The sequence below is a fragment of the Apteryx mantelli genome, chromosome 8, assembly GCF_036417845.1.
Source record: "Apteryx mantelli isolate bAptMan1 chromosome 8, bAptMan1.hap1, whole genome shotgun sequence".
Classification (NCBI taxonomy): domain Eukaryota; kingdom Metazoa; phylum Chordata; class Aves; order Apterygiformes; family Apterygidae; genus Apteryx; species Apteryx mantelli.
In genome coordinates this window covers 3,279,631-3,298,550 of record NC_089985.1, presented here as the reverse complement: position 1 = coordinate 3,298,550, position 18,920 = coordinate 3,279,631, and positions in this window count along the sequence as shown.

The window sequence follows — 18,920 nt, the reverse complement described above, 5'->3', positions numbered from 1 at the left end:
AGTGCCAAGGAGTGAGGACAGCTGGTGTAGGCTTGCGGAGGGGAGGCAAGGGAGCCGGGCACTCGTGCTGGGGGCTGTCCTAGGCATGCGGAGGCAACCTCTGCCTTCCCAGTGCTCTTGCCTCTGAGCCCTGCTTGGTGGGGGAGCCTTGAAGCAGGGTGGCACACCCTCGCCAATTTCGAACCACCCAGGTCACGTTCGAATCTGCCACGCCACACCCAGGTCACGTTCGAATCTCCCACGTCACACCCACGTCACGTTCGAAACTCCCACGTCACACCCACGTCACGTTCGAATATTCACGTCACACCCACGTCACGTTCGAATCTCCCACGTCACACCCCCGTCACGTTCGAATCACACACGTCACACCCACGTTACGCCCACGTCACGGTCGAATCACCCACGTCACGCCCACGTCACGTTCCAAACACCCACGTAACACCCACGACACGTTCGAATCACCCATGTCACACCCACGTCACGTTCGAATCACCACGTCACACCCACGACATGTTCGAATCACCCACGTCACACCCACGTCACGTTCGAATCTCCCACGTCATACCCACGTCACACCCACGTCACGTTCCAAACACCCACGTCACGCGCACGTCACATTCGAATCTCCCACGTCACACCCACGTCACGTTCGAATCTCCCACGTCACGTTCTAAACTCCCACGTCACACCCACGTCACGTTCGAATCTGCCACGTCACACCCACGTCACGTTCGAAACTCCCACGTCACACCCACGTCACGTTCGAATCTCCCACGTCACACCCACGTCACGTTCGAAACTCCCACGTCACACCCACGTCACGTTCGAATCTCCCACGTCACACCCACGTCACGTTCGAATTACACACGTCACGCCCACGTCACTTTCGAATCTCCCACGTCACACCCACGTCACGTTCGAAACTCCCACGTCACACCCACGTCACGTTCGAATCTCCCACGTCACACCCACGTCACGTTCGAATTACCCACGTCACGCCCACGTCACATTCGAATCACCCACGTCACGCCCACGTCACGTTCGAATCTCCTACGTCACATCCACGTCACTTTCGAATCTCCCACGTCACACCCACGTCACGTTCGAATTACAAACGTCACACCCACTTCACGTTCGAATCTCCCACGTCACACCCACGTCACGTTCGAATTACACACCTCACGCCCACGTCACATTCGAATCTCCCACGTCACACCCACGTCACGTTCGAAAATCCCACGTCACACCCACGTCACGTTCGAATCTCCCACGTCACGCCCACGTCACATTCGAATCTCCCACGTCACACCCACGTCACGTTCGAATCTCCCACGTCACACCCACGTCACGTTCTAATCTCCCACGTCACGCCCACGTCACGTTCGAATCTCCCACGTCACACCCACGTCACGTTCGAATTTCCCACGTCACGCCCACGTCACATTCGAATCTCCCACGTCACACCCACGTCACGTTCGAATCTCCCACGTCACACCCAGGTCACGTTCGAAACTCCCACGTCACACCCACGTCACGTTCGAATCTCCCACGTCACACCCACGTCACGTTCGAATCTCCCACGTCACACCCAGGTCACGTTCGAAACTCCCACGTCACACCCACGTCACGTTCGAATCTCCCACGTCACGCCCACCTCACGTTCGAACCTCCCACGTCAAACCCACGTCACTTTCGAATCTCCCACGTCACGCCCACGTCACATTCGAATCTCCCACGTCACACCCACGTCACGTTCGAATCTCCCACGTCACGTTCGAATCACCCACGTCACGCCCACCTCACGTTCGAACCTCCCACGTCACACCCACGTCACTTTCGAATCTCCCACGTCACACCCACGTCACATTCGAAACTCCCACGTCACACCCACGTCACGTTCTAATCTCCCACGTCACGCCCACGTCACGTTCGAACCTCCCACGTCACGCTCACGTCACGTTCGAATCTCCGACTTCACACCCACGTCACGTTCGAATTACCCACGTCACGCCCACGTCACATTCGAATCTCCCACGTCACACCCACGTCACGTTCGAATCTCCCACGTCACGTTCGAATCACCCACGTCACGCCCACGTCACGTTCGAATCTCCCACGTCAAACCCACCTCACGTTCGAAACACCCACGTCACACCCACGTCACGTTCGAAACTCCCACGTCACACCCACGTCACGTTCGAATCTCCCACGTCACACCCACGTCACGTTCGAATTACCCACGTCACGCCCACGTCACATTCGAATCTCCCACGTCACACCCACGTCACGTTCGAATCTCCCACGTCACGTTCGAATCACCCACGTCACGTCCACGTCACGTTCGAATCTCCTACGTCACACCCACGTCACGTTCGAATCACCCCCGTCACACCCACCTCGCCTTCGAAGCACATATCGAGCAACCATGCTCCTCCCTTGCAACAGCCTCACACTGCTAGTGCCAAGGTGTGAGGACAGCTGGTGTAGGCTTGCGGAGGGGAGGCAAGGGAGCCGGGCACTCGTGCTGGGGGCTGTCCTAGGCATGCGGAGGCAACCTCTGCATTCCCAGTGCTCTTGCCTCTGAGCCCTGCTTGGTGGGGGAGCCTTGAAGCAGGGTGGCACACCCTCGCCAATTTCGAACCACCCAGGTCACGTTCGAATCTCCCAGGTCACACCCACGTCACGTTCGAATCTCCCACGTCACACCCACGTCACGTTCGAATTACACACGTCACGCCCACGTCACATTCGAATCTCCCACGTCACACCCACGCCACGTTCGAATCTCCCACGTCACACCCACGTCACGTTCGAATTACACACGTCACACCCACGTCATGTTCGAATCTCCCACGTCACACCCACGTCACGTTCGAATTACACACGTCACGCCCACGTCACATTCGAATCTCCAACGTCACACCCACGTCACTTTCGAATCTGCCACGTCACACCCACGTCACGTTCGAATTACACACGTCACGCCCACGTCACATTCGAATCTCCCACGTCACACCCACGTCACGTTCGAATCTCCCACGTCACGCCCACGTCACATTCGAATCTCCCACGTCACACCCACGTCACGTTCGAATCTCCCACGTCACGTTCGAATCACCCACGTCACGCCAACGTCACGTTCGAATCTCCCACGTCACACCCACCTCACGTTCGAAACACCCACGTCACACCCACGCCACGTTCGAATCTCCCACGTCACACCCACGTCACGTTCGAATCTCCCACGTCACACCCACGTCACTTTCGAATCTCCCACGTCACACCCACGTCACGTTCGAATCTCCCACGTCACACCCACGTCACTTTCGAATCTCCCACGTCACACCCACCCCGCCTTCGAAGCACATATCGAACAACCATGCTCCTCCCTTGCAACAGCCTCACACTGCTAGTGCCAAGGTGTGAGGACAGCTGGTGTAGGCTTGCGGAGGGGAGGCAAGGGAGCCGGGCACTCGTGCTGGGGGCTGTCCTAGGCATGCGGAGGCAACCTCTGCCTTCCCAGTGCTCTTGCCTCTGAGCCCTGCTTGGTGGGGGAGCCTTGAAGCAGGGTGGCACACCCTCGCCAATTTCGAACCACCCAGGTCACGTTCGAATCTCCCAGGTCACACCCACGTCACGTTCGAATCTCCCACGTCACACCCACGTCACGTTCGAATTACACACGTCACGCCCAGGTCACGTTCGAATTACACACGTCACGCCCACGTCACATTCGAATCTCCCACGTCACACCCACCTCACGTTCGAAAATCCCACGTCACACCCACGTCAAGTTCTAATCTCCCACGTCACGCCCACGTCACGTTCGAATTACACACCTCACGCCCACATCACGTTCGAATTACACACGTCACGCCCACATCACATTCGAATCTCCCACGTCACACCCACGTCACGTTCGAATCTCCCAGGTCACGTTCGAATCACCCACGTCACGCCCACGTACAGTTCGAAACTCCCACGTCACACCCACGTCACGTTCGAATTACACACGTCACGCCCACGTCACATTCGAATTTCCCACGTCACACCCACGTCACGTTCGAAACTCCCACGTCACACCCACGTCACGTTCGAAACTCCCACGTCACACCCACGTCACGTTCTAATCTCCCACGTCACGCCCACGTCACGTTCGAACCTCCCACGTCAGGCCCACGTCACATTCGAATCTCCCACGTCACACCCACGTCCCGTTCGAATCTCCCACGTCACGTTCGAATCACCCACGTCACGCCCACGTCACGTTCGAATCTCCCACGTCACACCCAGGTCACGTTCGAAACTCCCACGTCACACCCACGTCACGTTCGAAACTCCCACGTCACGCCCACGTCACGTTCGAACCTCCCACGTCACGCTCACGTCACGTTCGAATCTCCCACGTCACGTTCGAATCACCCACGTCACGTCCACGTCACGTTCGAATCTCCCACGTCACACCCACCTCACGTTCGAAACACCCACATCACACCCACGCCACGTTCGAAACTCCCACGTCACACCCACGTCACGTTCGAATCTCCCACGTCACACCCACGTCACGTTCGAATATCTTACGTCACGCCCACGTCACGCTCACGTCACGTTCGAATCTCCCACGTCACACCCACGTCACGTTGGAATATTCACGTCACACCCACGTCACGTTCGAATTTCCCACGTCACACAAACGTCACGTTCGAATCTCCCACGTCACAACCACGTCACGTTCGAATCTCCCACGTCACACCCAAGGCACGTTCGAATCACCCGCGTCACACCCACGTCACGTTCGAATATTCACGTCACACCCACGTCACGTTCGGATCTCCCACGTCACGCGCACGTCACGTTCGAATCTCCCACGTCACACCCACGTCACGTTCGAATTACACACGTCACGCCCACGTCACGTTCTAATCTCCCACGTCACACCCACGTCACGTTCGAATCTCCCACGTCACACCCACGTCACGTTCGAATATTCACGTCACACCCACGTCACGTTCGAATTTCCCACGTCACACCCACGTCACGTTCGAATCTCCCACGTCACAACCACGTCACGTTCGAATCTCCCACGTCACACCCAAGGCACGTTCGAATCTCCCGCGTCACACCCACGTCACGTTCGAATATTCACGTCACACCCACGTCACGTTCGAATCTCCCACGTCACGCGCACGTCACGTTCGAATCTCCCACGTCACACCCACCTCGCCTTCGAAGCACATATCGAACAACCATGCTCCTCCCTTGCAACAGCCTCACACTGCTAGTGCCAAGGAGTGAGGACAGCTGGTGTAGGCTTGCGGAGGGGAGGCAAGGGAGCCGGGCACTCGTGCTGGGGGCTGTCCTAGGCATGCGGAGGCAACCTCTGCCTTCCCAGTGCTCTTGCCTCTGAGCCCTGCTTGGTGGGGGAGCCTTGAAGCAGGGTGGCACACCCACGCCAATTTCGAACCACCCAGGTCACGTTCGAATCTGCCACGCCACACCCAGGTCACGTTCGAATCTCCCACGTCACACCCAGGTCACGTTCGAAACTCCCACGTCACACCCACGTCACGTTCGAATATTCACGTCACACCCACGTCACGTTCGAATCTCCCACGTCACACCCACGTCACGTTCGAATCACACACGTCACACCCACGTTACGCCTACGTCAAGGTCGAATCACCCACGTCACGCCCACGTCACGTTCCAAACACCCACGTAACACCCACGACACGTTCGAATCACCCATGTCACACCCACGTCACGTTCGAATATTCACGTCACACCCACGTCACGTTCGAATCTCCCACGTCACACCCCCGTCACGTTCGAATCACACACGTCACACCCACGTTACGCCCACGTCACGGTCGAATCACCCACGTCACGCCCACGTCACGTTCCAAACACCCACGTAACACCCACGACACGTTCGAATCACCCATGTCACACCCACGTCACGTTCGAATCACCACGTCACACCCACGACATGTTCGAATCACCCACGTCACACCCACGTCACGTTCGAAACTCCCACGTCACACCCACGTCACGTTCGAATATTCACGTCACACCCACGTCACGTTCGAATCTCCCACGTCACACCCCCGTCACGTTCGAATCACACACGTCACACCCACGTTACGCCCACGTCACGGTCGAATCACCCACGTCACGCCCACGTCACGTTCCAAACACCCACGTAACACCCACGACACGTTCGAATCACCCATGTCACACCCACGTCACGTTCGAATCACCACGTCACACCCACGACATGTTCGAATCACCCACGTCACACCCACGTCACGTTCGAATCTCCCACGTCACACCCACGTCACGTTCGAATCTCACACGTCACGTTCTAAACTCCCACGTCACACCCACGTCACGTTCGAATCTGCCACGTCACACCCACGTCACGTTCGAAACTCCCACGTCACACCCACGTCACGTTCGAATCTCCCACGTCACACCCACGTCACGTTCGAAACTCCCACGTCACACCCACGTCACGTTCGAATCTCCCACGTCACACCCACGTCACGTTCGAATTACACACGTCACGCCCACGTCACTTTCGAATCTCCCACGTCACACCCACGTCACGTTCGAAACTCCCACGTCACACCCACGTCACGTTCGAATCTCCCACGTCACACCCATGTCACGTTCGAATTACCCACGTCACGCCCACGTCACATTCGAATCACCCAGGTCACGCCCACGTCACGCTCGAATCTCCTACGTCACATCCACGTCACTTTCGAATCTCCCACGTCACACCCACGTCACGTTCGAATTACAAACGTCACACCCACTTCACGTTCGAATCTCCCACGTCACACCCACGTCACGTTCGAATTACACACCTCACGCCCACGTCACATTCGAATCTCCCACGTCACACCCACGTCACGTTCGAAAATCCCACGTCACACCCACGTCACGTTCGAATCTCCCACGTCACGCCCACGTCACATTCGAATCTCCCACGTCACACCCACGTCACTTTCGAATCTCCCACGTCACACCCACGTCACGTTATAATCTCCCACGTCACGCCCACGTCACGTTCGAATCTCCCACGTCACACCCACGTCACGTTCGAATTACACACGTCACGCCCACGTCACATTCGAATCTCCCACGTCACACCCACGTACAGTTCGAAACTCCCACGTCACACCCACGTCACGTTCGAATCTCCCACGTCACACCCAGGTCACGTTCGAAACTCCCACGTCACACCCACGTCACGTTCGAATCTCCCACGTCACACCCACGTCACGTTCGAACCTCCCACGTCACGCTCACGTCACGTTCGAATCTCCCACGTCACACCCACGTCACGTTCGAATTACCCACGTCACTCCCACGTCACATTCGAATCTCCCACGTCACACCCACGTCACGTTCGAATCTCCCACGTCACGTTCGAATCACCCACGTTACGCCCACGTCACGTTCGAATCTCCCACGTCACACCCACCTCACGTTCGAAACAACCACGTAACACCCACGCGACGTTCGAAACTCCCACGTCACACCCACGTCACGTTCGAATCTCCCACGTCACACCCACGTCACGTTCGAACCTCCGACGTCACGCTCACGTCACGTTCGAATCTCCCACGTCACACCCACGTCACGTTCGAATTACCCACGTCACGCCCACGTCACATTCGAATCTCCCACGTCACACCCACGTCACGTTCGAATCTCCCACGTCACGTTCGAATCACCCACGTCAAACCCACCTCACGTTCGAAACACCCACGTCACACCCACGTCACGTTCGAAACTCCCACGTCACACCCACGTCACGTTCGAATCTCCCACGTCACACCCACGTCACGTTCGAATTACACACGTCACGCCCACGTCACATTCGAATCTCCCACGTCACACCCACGTCACGTTCGAATCTCCCACGTCACGTTCGAATCACCCACGTCACGTCCACGTCACGTTCGAATCTCCCACGTCACACCCACGTCACTTTCGAATCTGCCACGTCACACCCACGTCACGTTCGAATCTCCCACGTCACACCCACGTCACGTTCGAATTACACACGTCACGCCCACGTCACATTCGAATCTCCCACGTCACGCCCACGTCACGTTCGAACAACCCACGTCACGCCCACGTCACATTCGAATCTCCCACGTCACACCCACGTCACGTTCGAATCTCCCACGTCACGCCCACGTCACATTCGAATCTCCCACGTCACACCCACCTCGCCTTCGAAGCACATATCGAACAACCATGCTCCTGCTTTGCAACAGCCTCACACTGCTAGTGCCAAGGAGTGAGGACAGCTGGTGTAGGCTTGCGGAGGGGAGGCAAGGGAGCCGGGCACTCGTGCTGGGGGCTGTCCTAGGCATGCGGAGGCAACCTCTGCCTTCCCAGTGCTCTTGCCTCTGAGCCCTGCTTGGTGGGGGAGCCTTGAAGCAGGGTGGCACACCCTCGCCAATTTCGAACCACCCAGGTCACGTTCGAATCTCCCAGGTCACACCCACGTCACGTTCGAATCTCCCACGTCACACCCACGTCACGTTCGAATTACACACGTCACGCCCAGGTCACGTTCGAATTACACACGTCACGCCCACATCACATTCGAATCTCCCACGTCACACCCACGTCACGTTCGAATTACACACGTCACGTTCGAATCTCCCACGTCACATCCACGTCACGTTCGAATTACACACCTCACGCCCACGTCACATTCGAATCTCCCACGTCACACCCACGTCACGTTCTAATCTCCCACGTCACACCCACGTCACGTTCGAATTACACACGTTACGCCCACGTCACATTGGAATCTCCCACGTCACACCCACGTCACGTTCGAAACTCCCACGTCACACCCACGTCACGTTCGAATCTCCCACGTCACACCCACGTCACGTTCGAATTACACACGTCACGCCCACATCACGTTCGAATTACACACGTCACACCCACATCACATTCGAATCTCCCACGTCACACCCACGTCACGTTCGAATCTCCCACGTCACGTTCGAATCACCCACGTCACGCCCACGTCACATTCGAATCTCCCACGTCACACCCACGTCACGTTCGAATTTCCCACGTCACACCCACGTCACGTTCGAATCTCCCACGTCACACCCACGTCACGTTCGAATCTCCCACGTCACGTCCACGTCACATTCGAATCTCCCACGTCACACCCACGTCACGTTCGAATCTCCCACGTCACACCCACGTCACGTTCGAATTACACACGTCACGCCCACGTCACATTCGAATCTCCCACGTCACACCCACGTCACGTTCGAATCTCCCACGTCACGCCCACGTCACGTTCGAATCTCCCACGTCACGCCCACGTCACGTTCGGATCTCCCACGTCACAGCCACGTCACACCCACGTCACGTTCGAATCACCCAACTCACGCCCACGCCACATTCGAATCTCCCACGTCACACCCACGTCACGTTCGAATCACCCACGTCACGCCCACGTCACGTTCGAATCTCCCACGTCACACCCACGTCACTTTCGAATATTCTACATCACGCCCACGTCACGTTCGGATCTCCCACGTCACGCCCACGTCACGCCCACGTCACGCCCACGTCACGTTAGAATCTCCCACGTCACACGCACGTCACGTTCGAAACACACACGTCACACCCACGTCACGTTCGAATCTCCCACGTCACACCCACGTCACGTTGGAATATTCACGTCACACCCACGTCACGTTCGAATTTCCCACGTCACACCCACGTCACGTTCGAATCTCCCACGTCACAACCACGTCACGTTCGAATCTCCCACGTCACACCCAAGGCACGTTCGAATCTCCCGCGTCACACCCACGTCACGTTCGAATATTCACGTCACACCCACGTCACGTTCGAATCTCCCACGTCACGCGCACGTCACGTTCGAATCTCCCACGTCACACCCACGTCACGTTCGAATTACACACGTCACGCCCACGTCACGTTCGAATCTCCCACGTCACACCCACGTCACGTTCGAATCTCCCACGTCACGCGCACGTCACGTTCGAATCTCCCACGTCACACCCACCTCGCCTTCGAAGCACATATCGAACAACCATGCTCCTCCCTTGCAACAGCCTCACACTGCTAGTGCCAAGGAGTGAGGACAGCTGCTGTAGGCTTGCGGAGGGGAGGCAAGGGAGCCGGGCACTCGTGGTGGGGGCTGTCCTAGGCATGCGGAGGCAACCTCTGCCTTCCCAGTGCTCTTGCCTCTGAGCCCTGCTTGGTGGGGGAGCCTTGAAGCAGGGTGGCACACCCACGCCAATTTCGAACCACCCAGGTCACGTTCGAATCTGCCACGCCACACCCAGGTCACGTTCGAATCTCCCACGTCACACCCAGGTCACGTTCGAAACTCCCACGTCACACCCACGTCACGTTCGAATATTCACGTCACACCCACGTCACGTTCGAATCTCCCACGTCACACCCCCGTCACGTTCGAATCACACACGTCACACCCACGTTACGCCCACGTCACGGTCGAATCACCCACGTCACGCCCACGTCACGTTCCAAACACCCACGTCACACCCACGACACGTTCGAATCACCACGTCACACCCACGACATGTTCGAATCACCCACGTCACACCCACGTCACGTTCGAATCTCCCACGTCATACCCACGTCACACCCACGTCACGTTCCAATCACCCACGTCACGCCCACGTCACATTCGAATCTCCCACGTCACACCCACGTCACGTTCGAATCTCCCACGTCACGTTCGAAACTCCCACGTCACACCCACGTCACGTTCGAATCTCCCACGTCACACCCACGTCACGTTCGAATTACACACGTCACGCCCACGTCACTTTCGAATCTCCCACGTCACACCCACGTCACGTTCGAAACTCCCACGTCACACCCACGTCACGTTCGAATCTCCCACGTCACACCCACGTCACGTTCGAATTACACACGTCACGCCCACGTCACATTCGAATCACCCACGTCACGCCCACGTCACGTTCGAATCTCCCACGTAACGCCCACGTCACATTCGAATCACCCACGTCACGCCCACGTCACATTCGAATCTCCCACGTCACACCCACGTCACGTTCGAAAATCCCACGTCACACCCACGTCACGTTCGAATCTCCCACGTCACGCCCACGTCACATTCGAATCTCCCACGTCACACCCACGTCACGTTCGAATCTCCCACGTCACACCCACGTCACGTTCTAATCTCCCACGTCACGCCCACGTCACGTTCGAATCTCCCACGTCACACCCACGTCACGTTCGAATTACACACGTCACGCCCACGTCACATTCGAATCTCCCACGTCACACCCACGTACCGTTCGAATCTCCCACGTCACACCCAGGTCACGTTCGAAACTCCCACGTCACACCCACGTCACGTTCGAATCTCCCACGTCACACCCACGTCACATTCGAATCTCCCACGTCACACCCACGTCACATTCGAATCTCCCACGTCACACCCACCTCACGTTCGAAAATCCCACGTCACACCCACGTCAAGTTCTAATCTCCCACGTCACGCCCACGTCACGTTCGAATTACACACGTCACGCCCACATCACGTTCGAATTACACACGTCACGCCCACATCACATTCGAATCTCCCACGTCACACCCACGTCACGTTCGAATCTCCCAGGTCACGTTCGAATCTCCCACGTCACGCCCACGTCACGTTCGAATCTCCCACGTCACACCCACGTCACGTTCGAATTACACACGTCACGCCCACGTCACATTCGAATTTCCCACGTCACACCCACGTCACGTTCGAAACTCCCACGTCACACCCACGTCACGTTCGAAACTCCCACGTCACACCCACGTCACGTTCTAATCTCCCACGTCACGCCCACGTCACGTTCGAACCTCCCACGTCACGCCCACGTCACATTCGAATCTCCCACATCACACCCACGTCACGTTCGAATCTCCCACGTCACGTTCGAATCACCCACGTCACGCCCACGTCACGTTCGAATCTCCCACGTCACACCCAGGTCACGTTCGAAACTCCCACGTCACACCCACGTCACGTTCGAAACTCCCACGTCACGCCCACGTCACGTTCGAACCTCCCACGTCACGCTCACGTCACGTTCGAATCTCCCACGTCACGTTCGAATCACCCACATCACGTCCACGTCACGTTCGAATCTCCTACGTCACACCCACGTCACACCCACGTCACGTTCGAATCTCCCACGTCACGCCCACGTCACGTTCGAAACTCCCAAGTCACACCCACGTCACGTTCGAATATTCACGTCACACCCACGTCACATTCGAAGCACCCACGTCACAACCACCTTACGTTCGAAACACCCACGTCACACCCACGCCACGTTCGAATCTCCCACGTCACACCCACGTCACACCCACGTCACGTTCGAATATTCACGTCACACCCACGTCACGTTCGAATTTCCCACGTCACAACCAGCTAACGTTCGAATCTGCCACGTCACGCCCACGTCACTTTCGAATCTCCCACGTCACACCCACGTCACGTTCGAATCTCCCACGTCACACCCACGTCACGTTCGAATCTCCCACGTCACGTTCGAATCTCCCACTTCACACTCACGTCACGTTCGAATATCCTACGTCACGCCCACGTCACACCCAGGTCACGTTCGAATCTCCCACGTCACACCCACGTCACTTTCGAATCTCCCACGTCACACCCACGTCACGTTCGAATCTCCCACGTCACACCCACGTCACGTTCGAAACTCCCACGTCACACCCACGTCACGTTCGAATCTCCCACGTCACACCCATGTCACGTTCGAATCTCCCACGTCACGTTCGAATATCCTACGTCACGCCCAGGTCACGTTCGAAACACCCACGTCACACCCACGCCACGTTCGAATCTCCCACGTCACACCCACGTCACACCCACGTCACGTTCGAATATTCACGTCACACCCACGTCACGTTCGAATTTCCCACGTCACAACCACCTAACGTTCGAATCTGCCACGTCACGCCCACGTCACTTTCGAATCTCCCACGTCACACCCACGTCACGTTCGAATCTCCCACGTCACACCCACGTCACGTTCGAATCTCCCACGTCACGTTCGAATCTCCCACTTCACACTCACGTCACGTTCGAATATCCTACGTCACGCCCACGTCACGCGCACGTCACGTTCGAATCTCCCACGTCACACCCACGTCACTTTCGAATCTCCCACGTCACACCCACCTCGCCTTCGAAGCACATATCGAACAACCATGCTCCTCCCTTGCAACAGCCTCACACTGCTAGTGCCAAGGTGTGAGGACAGCTGGTGTAGGCTTGCGGAGGGGAGGCAAGGGAGCCGGGCACTCGTGCTGGGGGCTGTCCTAGGCATGCGGAGGCAACCTCTGCCTTCCCAGTGCTCTTCCTCTGAGCCCTGCTTGGTGGGGGAGCCTTGAAGCTGGGTGGCACACCCTCGCCAATTTCGAACCACCCAGGTCACGTTCGAATCTCCCAGGTCACACCCACGTCACGTTCGAAACTCCCACGTCACACCCAGGTCACGTTCGAAACTCCCACGTCACACCCACGTCACTTTCGAATCTCCCACGTCACACCCACGTCACATTCGAATCTCCCACGTCACACCCACGTCACATTCGAATTACCCACGTCACGCGCACGTCACATTCGAATCTCCCACGTCACACCCACGTCACGTTCGAATCTCCCACGTCACACCCACGTCACGTTCGAAACTCCCACGTCACACCCACGTCACGTTCGAATCTCCCACGTCACACCCATGTCACGTTCGAATCTCCCACGTCACGTTCGAATATCCTACGTCTGCCCAGGTCACGTTCGAAACACCCACGTCACACCCACGCCACGTTGGAATCTCCCACGTCACACCCACGTCACACCCACGTCACGTTCGAATATTCACGTCACACCCACGTCACGTTCGAATTTCCCACGTCACAACCACCTAACGTTCGAATCTGCCACGTCACGCCCACGTCACTTTCGAATCTCCCACGTCACACCCACGTCACGTTCGAATCTCCCACGTCACACCCACGTCACGTTCGAATCTCCCACGTCACGTTCGAATCTCCCACTTCACACTCACGTCACGTTCGAATATCCTACGTCACGCCCACGTCACGCGCACGTCACGTTCGAATCTCCCACGTCACACCCACGTCACTTTCGAATCTCCCACGTCACACCCACCTCGCCTTCGAAGCACATATCGAACAACCATGCTCCTGCTTTGCAACAGCCTCACACTGCTAGTGCCAAGGAGTGAGGACAGCTGGTGTAGGCTTGCGGAGGGGAGGCAAGGGAGCCGGGCACTCGTGCTGGGGGCTGTCCTAGGCATGCGGAGGCAACCTCTGCCTTCCCAGTGCTCTTGCCTCTGAGCCCTGCTTGGTGGGGGAGCCTTGAAGCAGGGTGGCACACCCACGCCAACTTCGAACCACCCAGGTCAAGTTCGAATCTGCCACGTCACACCCAGGTCACGTTCGAATCTCCCACGTCACGCCCACGTCACGTTCGAATCTCCAACTTCACACCCACGTCACTTTCGAATCTCCCACGTCACACCCACGTCACACCCACGTCAAGTTCGAATCTCCCACGTCACGCCCACGTCACGTTCGAATATTCACGTCACACCCACGTCACGTTCGAATTTCCCACGTCACACCCACGTCACGTTCGAATCTCCCACGTCACACCCACGTCACGTTCGAATCACCCACGTCACGCCCACGTCACGTTCGAATCTCCCACGTCACACCCACCTCACGTTCGGATCTCCCACGTCACACCCACGTCACACCCACGTCACGTTCGAATCACCCACGTCACGCCCACGTCACGTTCGAATCTCCCACGTCACACCCAGGCCACGTTCGAATCTCCCACGTCACACCCACGTCACACCCACGTCACGTTCGAATCACCCACGTCACAACCACCTCACGTTCGAATTGCCACGTCACACCCAAGGCACGTTCGAATCTCCCACGTCACACCCACGTCACGTTCGAATCTCCCACGTCACGCCCACGTCACGTTCGAATCACCCACGTCACACCCACGTCACGTTCGAATCTCCCACGTCACACCCACGTCACTTTCGAATATTCTACATCACGCCCACGTCACGTTCGGATTTCCCACGTCACGCCCACGTCACGCCCACGTCACGCCCACGTCACGTTAGAATCTCCCACGTCACACCCACGTCACGTTCGAATATCTTACGTCACGCCCACGTCACACCCACGCCACGTTCGAATCTCCCACGTCACGCCCACGTCACGTTCGAAACTCCCAAGTCACACCCACGTCACGTTCGAATTTCCCACGTCACACCCACGTCACGTTCGAATCTCCCACGTCACAACCACGTCACGTTCGAATCTCCCACGTCACACCCAAGGCACGTTCGAATCTCCCGCGTCACACCCACGTCACGTTCGAATATTCACGTCACACCCACGTCACGTTCGAATCTCCCACGTCACGTTCGAATCACCCACGTCACACCCACCTCGCCTTCGAAGCACATATCGAGCAACCATGCTCCTGCCTTGCAACAGCCTCACACTGCTAGTGCCAAGGTGTGAGGACAGCTGGTGTAGGCTTGCGGAGGGGAGGCAAGGGAGCCGGGCACTCGTGCTGGGGGCTGTCCTAGGCATGCGGAGGCAACCTCTGCCTTCCCAGTGCTCTTCCTCTGAGCCCTGCTTGGTGGGGGAGCCTTGAAGCAGGGTAGCACACCCTCGCCAATTTCGAACCACCCAGGTCACGTTCGAATCTGCCACGTCACACCCACGTCACGTTCGAATCTCCCACGTCACACCCACGTCACGTTCGAATTACACACGTCACGCCCACGTCACATTCGCATCTCCCACGTCACACCCACGTCACGTTCGAATCTGCCACGTCACACCCACGTCACGTTCGAATCTCCCACGTCACACCCACGTCACGTTCGAATTACACACGTCACGCCCACGTCACATTCGAATCTCCCACGTCACACCCACCTCACGTTCGAAAATCCCACGTCACACCCACGTCAAGTTCTAATCTCCCACGTCACGCCCACGTCACGTTCGAATTACACACGTCACGCCCACATCACGTTCGAATTACACACGTCACGCCCACATCACATTCGAATCTCCCACGTCACACCCACGTCACGTTCGAATCTCCCAGGTCACGTTCGAATCACCCACGTCACGCCCACGTCACGTTCGAATCTCCCACGTCACACCCACGTCACGTTCGAATTACACACGTCACGCCCACGTCACATTCGAATTTCCCACGTCACACCCACGTCACGTTCGAAACTCCCACGTCACACCCACGTCACGTTCGAAACTCCCACGTCACACCCACGTCACGTTCTAATCTCCCACGTCACGCCCACGTCACGTTCGAACCTCCCACGTCACGCCCACGTCACATTCGAATCTCCCACATCACACCCACGTCACGTTCGAATCTCCCACGTCACGTTCGAATCACCCACGTCACGCCCACGTCACGTTCGAATCTCCCACGTCACACCCAGGTCACGTTCGAAACTCCCACGTCACACCCACGTCACGTTCGAAACTCCCACGTCACGCCCACGTCACGTTCGAACCTCCCACGTCACGCTCACGTCACGTTCGAATCTCCCACGTCACGTTCGAATCACCCACATCACGTCCACGTCACGTTCGAATCTCCTACGTCACACCCACGTCACACCCACGTCACGTTCGAATCTCCCACGTCACGCCCACGTCACGTTCGAAACTCCCAAGTCACACCCACGTCACGTTCGAATATTCACGTCACACCCACGTCACATTCGAAGCACCCACGTCACAACCACCTTACGTTCGAAACACCCACGTCACACCCACGCCACGTTCGAATCTCCCACGTCACACCCACGTCACACCCACGTCACGTTCGAATATTCACGTCACACCCACGTCACGTTCGAATTTCCCACGTCACAACCAGCTAACGTTCGAATCTGCCACGTCACGCCCACGTCACTTTCGAATCTCCCACGTCACACCCACGTCACGTTCGAATCTCCCACGTCACACCCACGTCACGTTCGAATCTCCCACGTCACGTTCGAATCTCCCACTTCACACTCACGTCACGTTCGAATATCCTACGTCACGCCCACGTCACACCCAGGTCACGTTCGAATCTCCCACGTCACACCCACGTCACTTTCGAATCTCCCACGTCACACCCACGTCACGTTCGAATCTCCCACGTCACACCCACGTCACGTTCGAAACTCCCACGTCACACCCACGTCACGTTCGAATCTCCCACGTCACACCCATGTCACGTTCGAATCTCCCACGTCACGTTCGAATATCCTACGTCACGCCCAGGTCACGTTCGAAACACCCACGTCACACCCACGCCACGTTCGAATCTCCCACGTCACACCCACGTCACACCCACGTCACGTTCGAATATTCACGTCACACCCACGTCACGTTCGAATTTCCCACGTCACAACCACCTAACGTTCGAATCTGCCACGTCACGCCCACGTCACTTTCGAATCTCCCACGTCACACCCACGTCACGTTCGAATCTCCCACGTCACACCCACGTCACGTTCGAATCTCCCACGTCACGTTCGAATCTCCCACTTCACACTCACGTCACGTTCGAATATCCTACGTCACGCCCACGTCACGCGCACGTCACGTTCGAATCTCCCACGTCACACCCACGTCACTTTCGAATCTCCCACGTCACACCCACCTCGCCTTCGAAGCACATATCGAACAACCATGCTCCTGCTTTGCAACAGCCTCACACTGCTAGTGCCAAGGAGTGAGGACAGCTGGTGTAGGCTTGCGGAGGGGAGGCAAGGGAGCCGGGCACTCGTGCTGGGGGCTGTCCTAGGCATGCGGAGGCAACCTCTGCCTTCCCAGTGCTCTTGCCTCTGAGCCCTGCTTGGTGGGGGAGCCTTGAAGCAGGGTGGCACACCCACGCCAACTTCGAACCACCCAGGTCAAGTTCGAATCTGCCACGTCACACCCAGGTCACGTTCGAATCTCCCACGTCACGCCCACGTCACGTTCGAATCTCCAACTTCACACCCACGTCACTTTCGAATCTCCCACGTCACACCCACGTCACACCCACGTCAAGTTCGAATCTCCCACGTCACGCCCACGTCACGTTCGAATATTCACGTCACACCCACGTCACGTTCGAATTTCCCACGTCACACCCACGTCACGTTCGAATCTCCCACGTCACACCCACGTCACGTTCGAATCACCCACGTCACGCCCACGTCACGTTCGAATCTCCCACGTCACACCCACCTCACGTTCGAATCACCCACGTCACACCCAGGCCACGTTCGAATCTCCCACGTCACACCCACGTCACACCCACGTCACGTTCGAATCACCCACGTCACAACCACCTCACGTTCGAATTGCCACGTCACACCCAAGGCACGTTCGAATCTCCCACGTCACACCCACGTCACGTTCGAATCTCCCACGTCACGCCCACGTCACGTTCGAATCTCCAACGTCACACCCACGTCACTTTCGAATCTCCCACGTCACACCCACGTCACACCCACGTCAAGTTCGAATCTCCCACGTCACGCCCACGTCACGTTCGAATCTCCCACGTCACACCCACGTCACGTTCGAATATTCACGTCACACCCACGTCACGTTCGAATTTCCCACGTCACACCCACGTCACGTTCGAATCTCCCACGTCACGCCCACGTCACGTTCGGATCTCCCACGTCACACCCACGTCACACCCACGTCACGTTCGAATCACCCAACTCACGCCC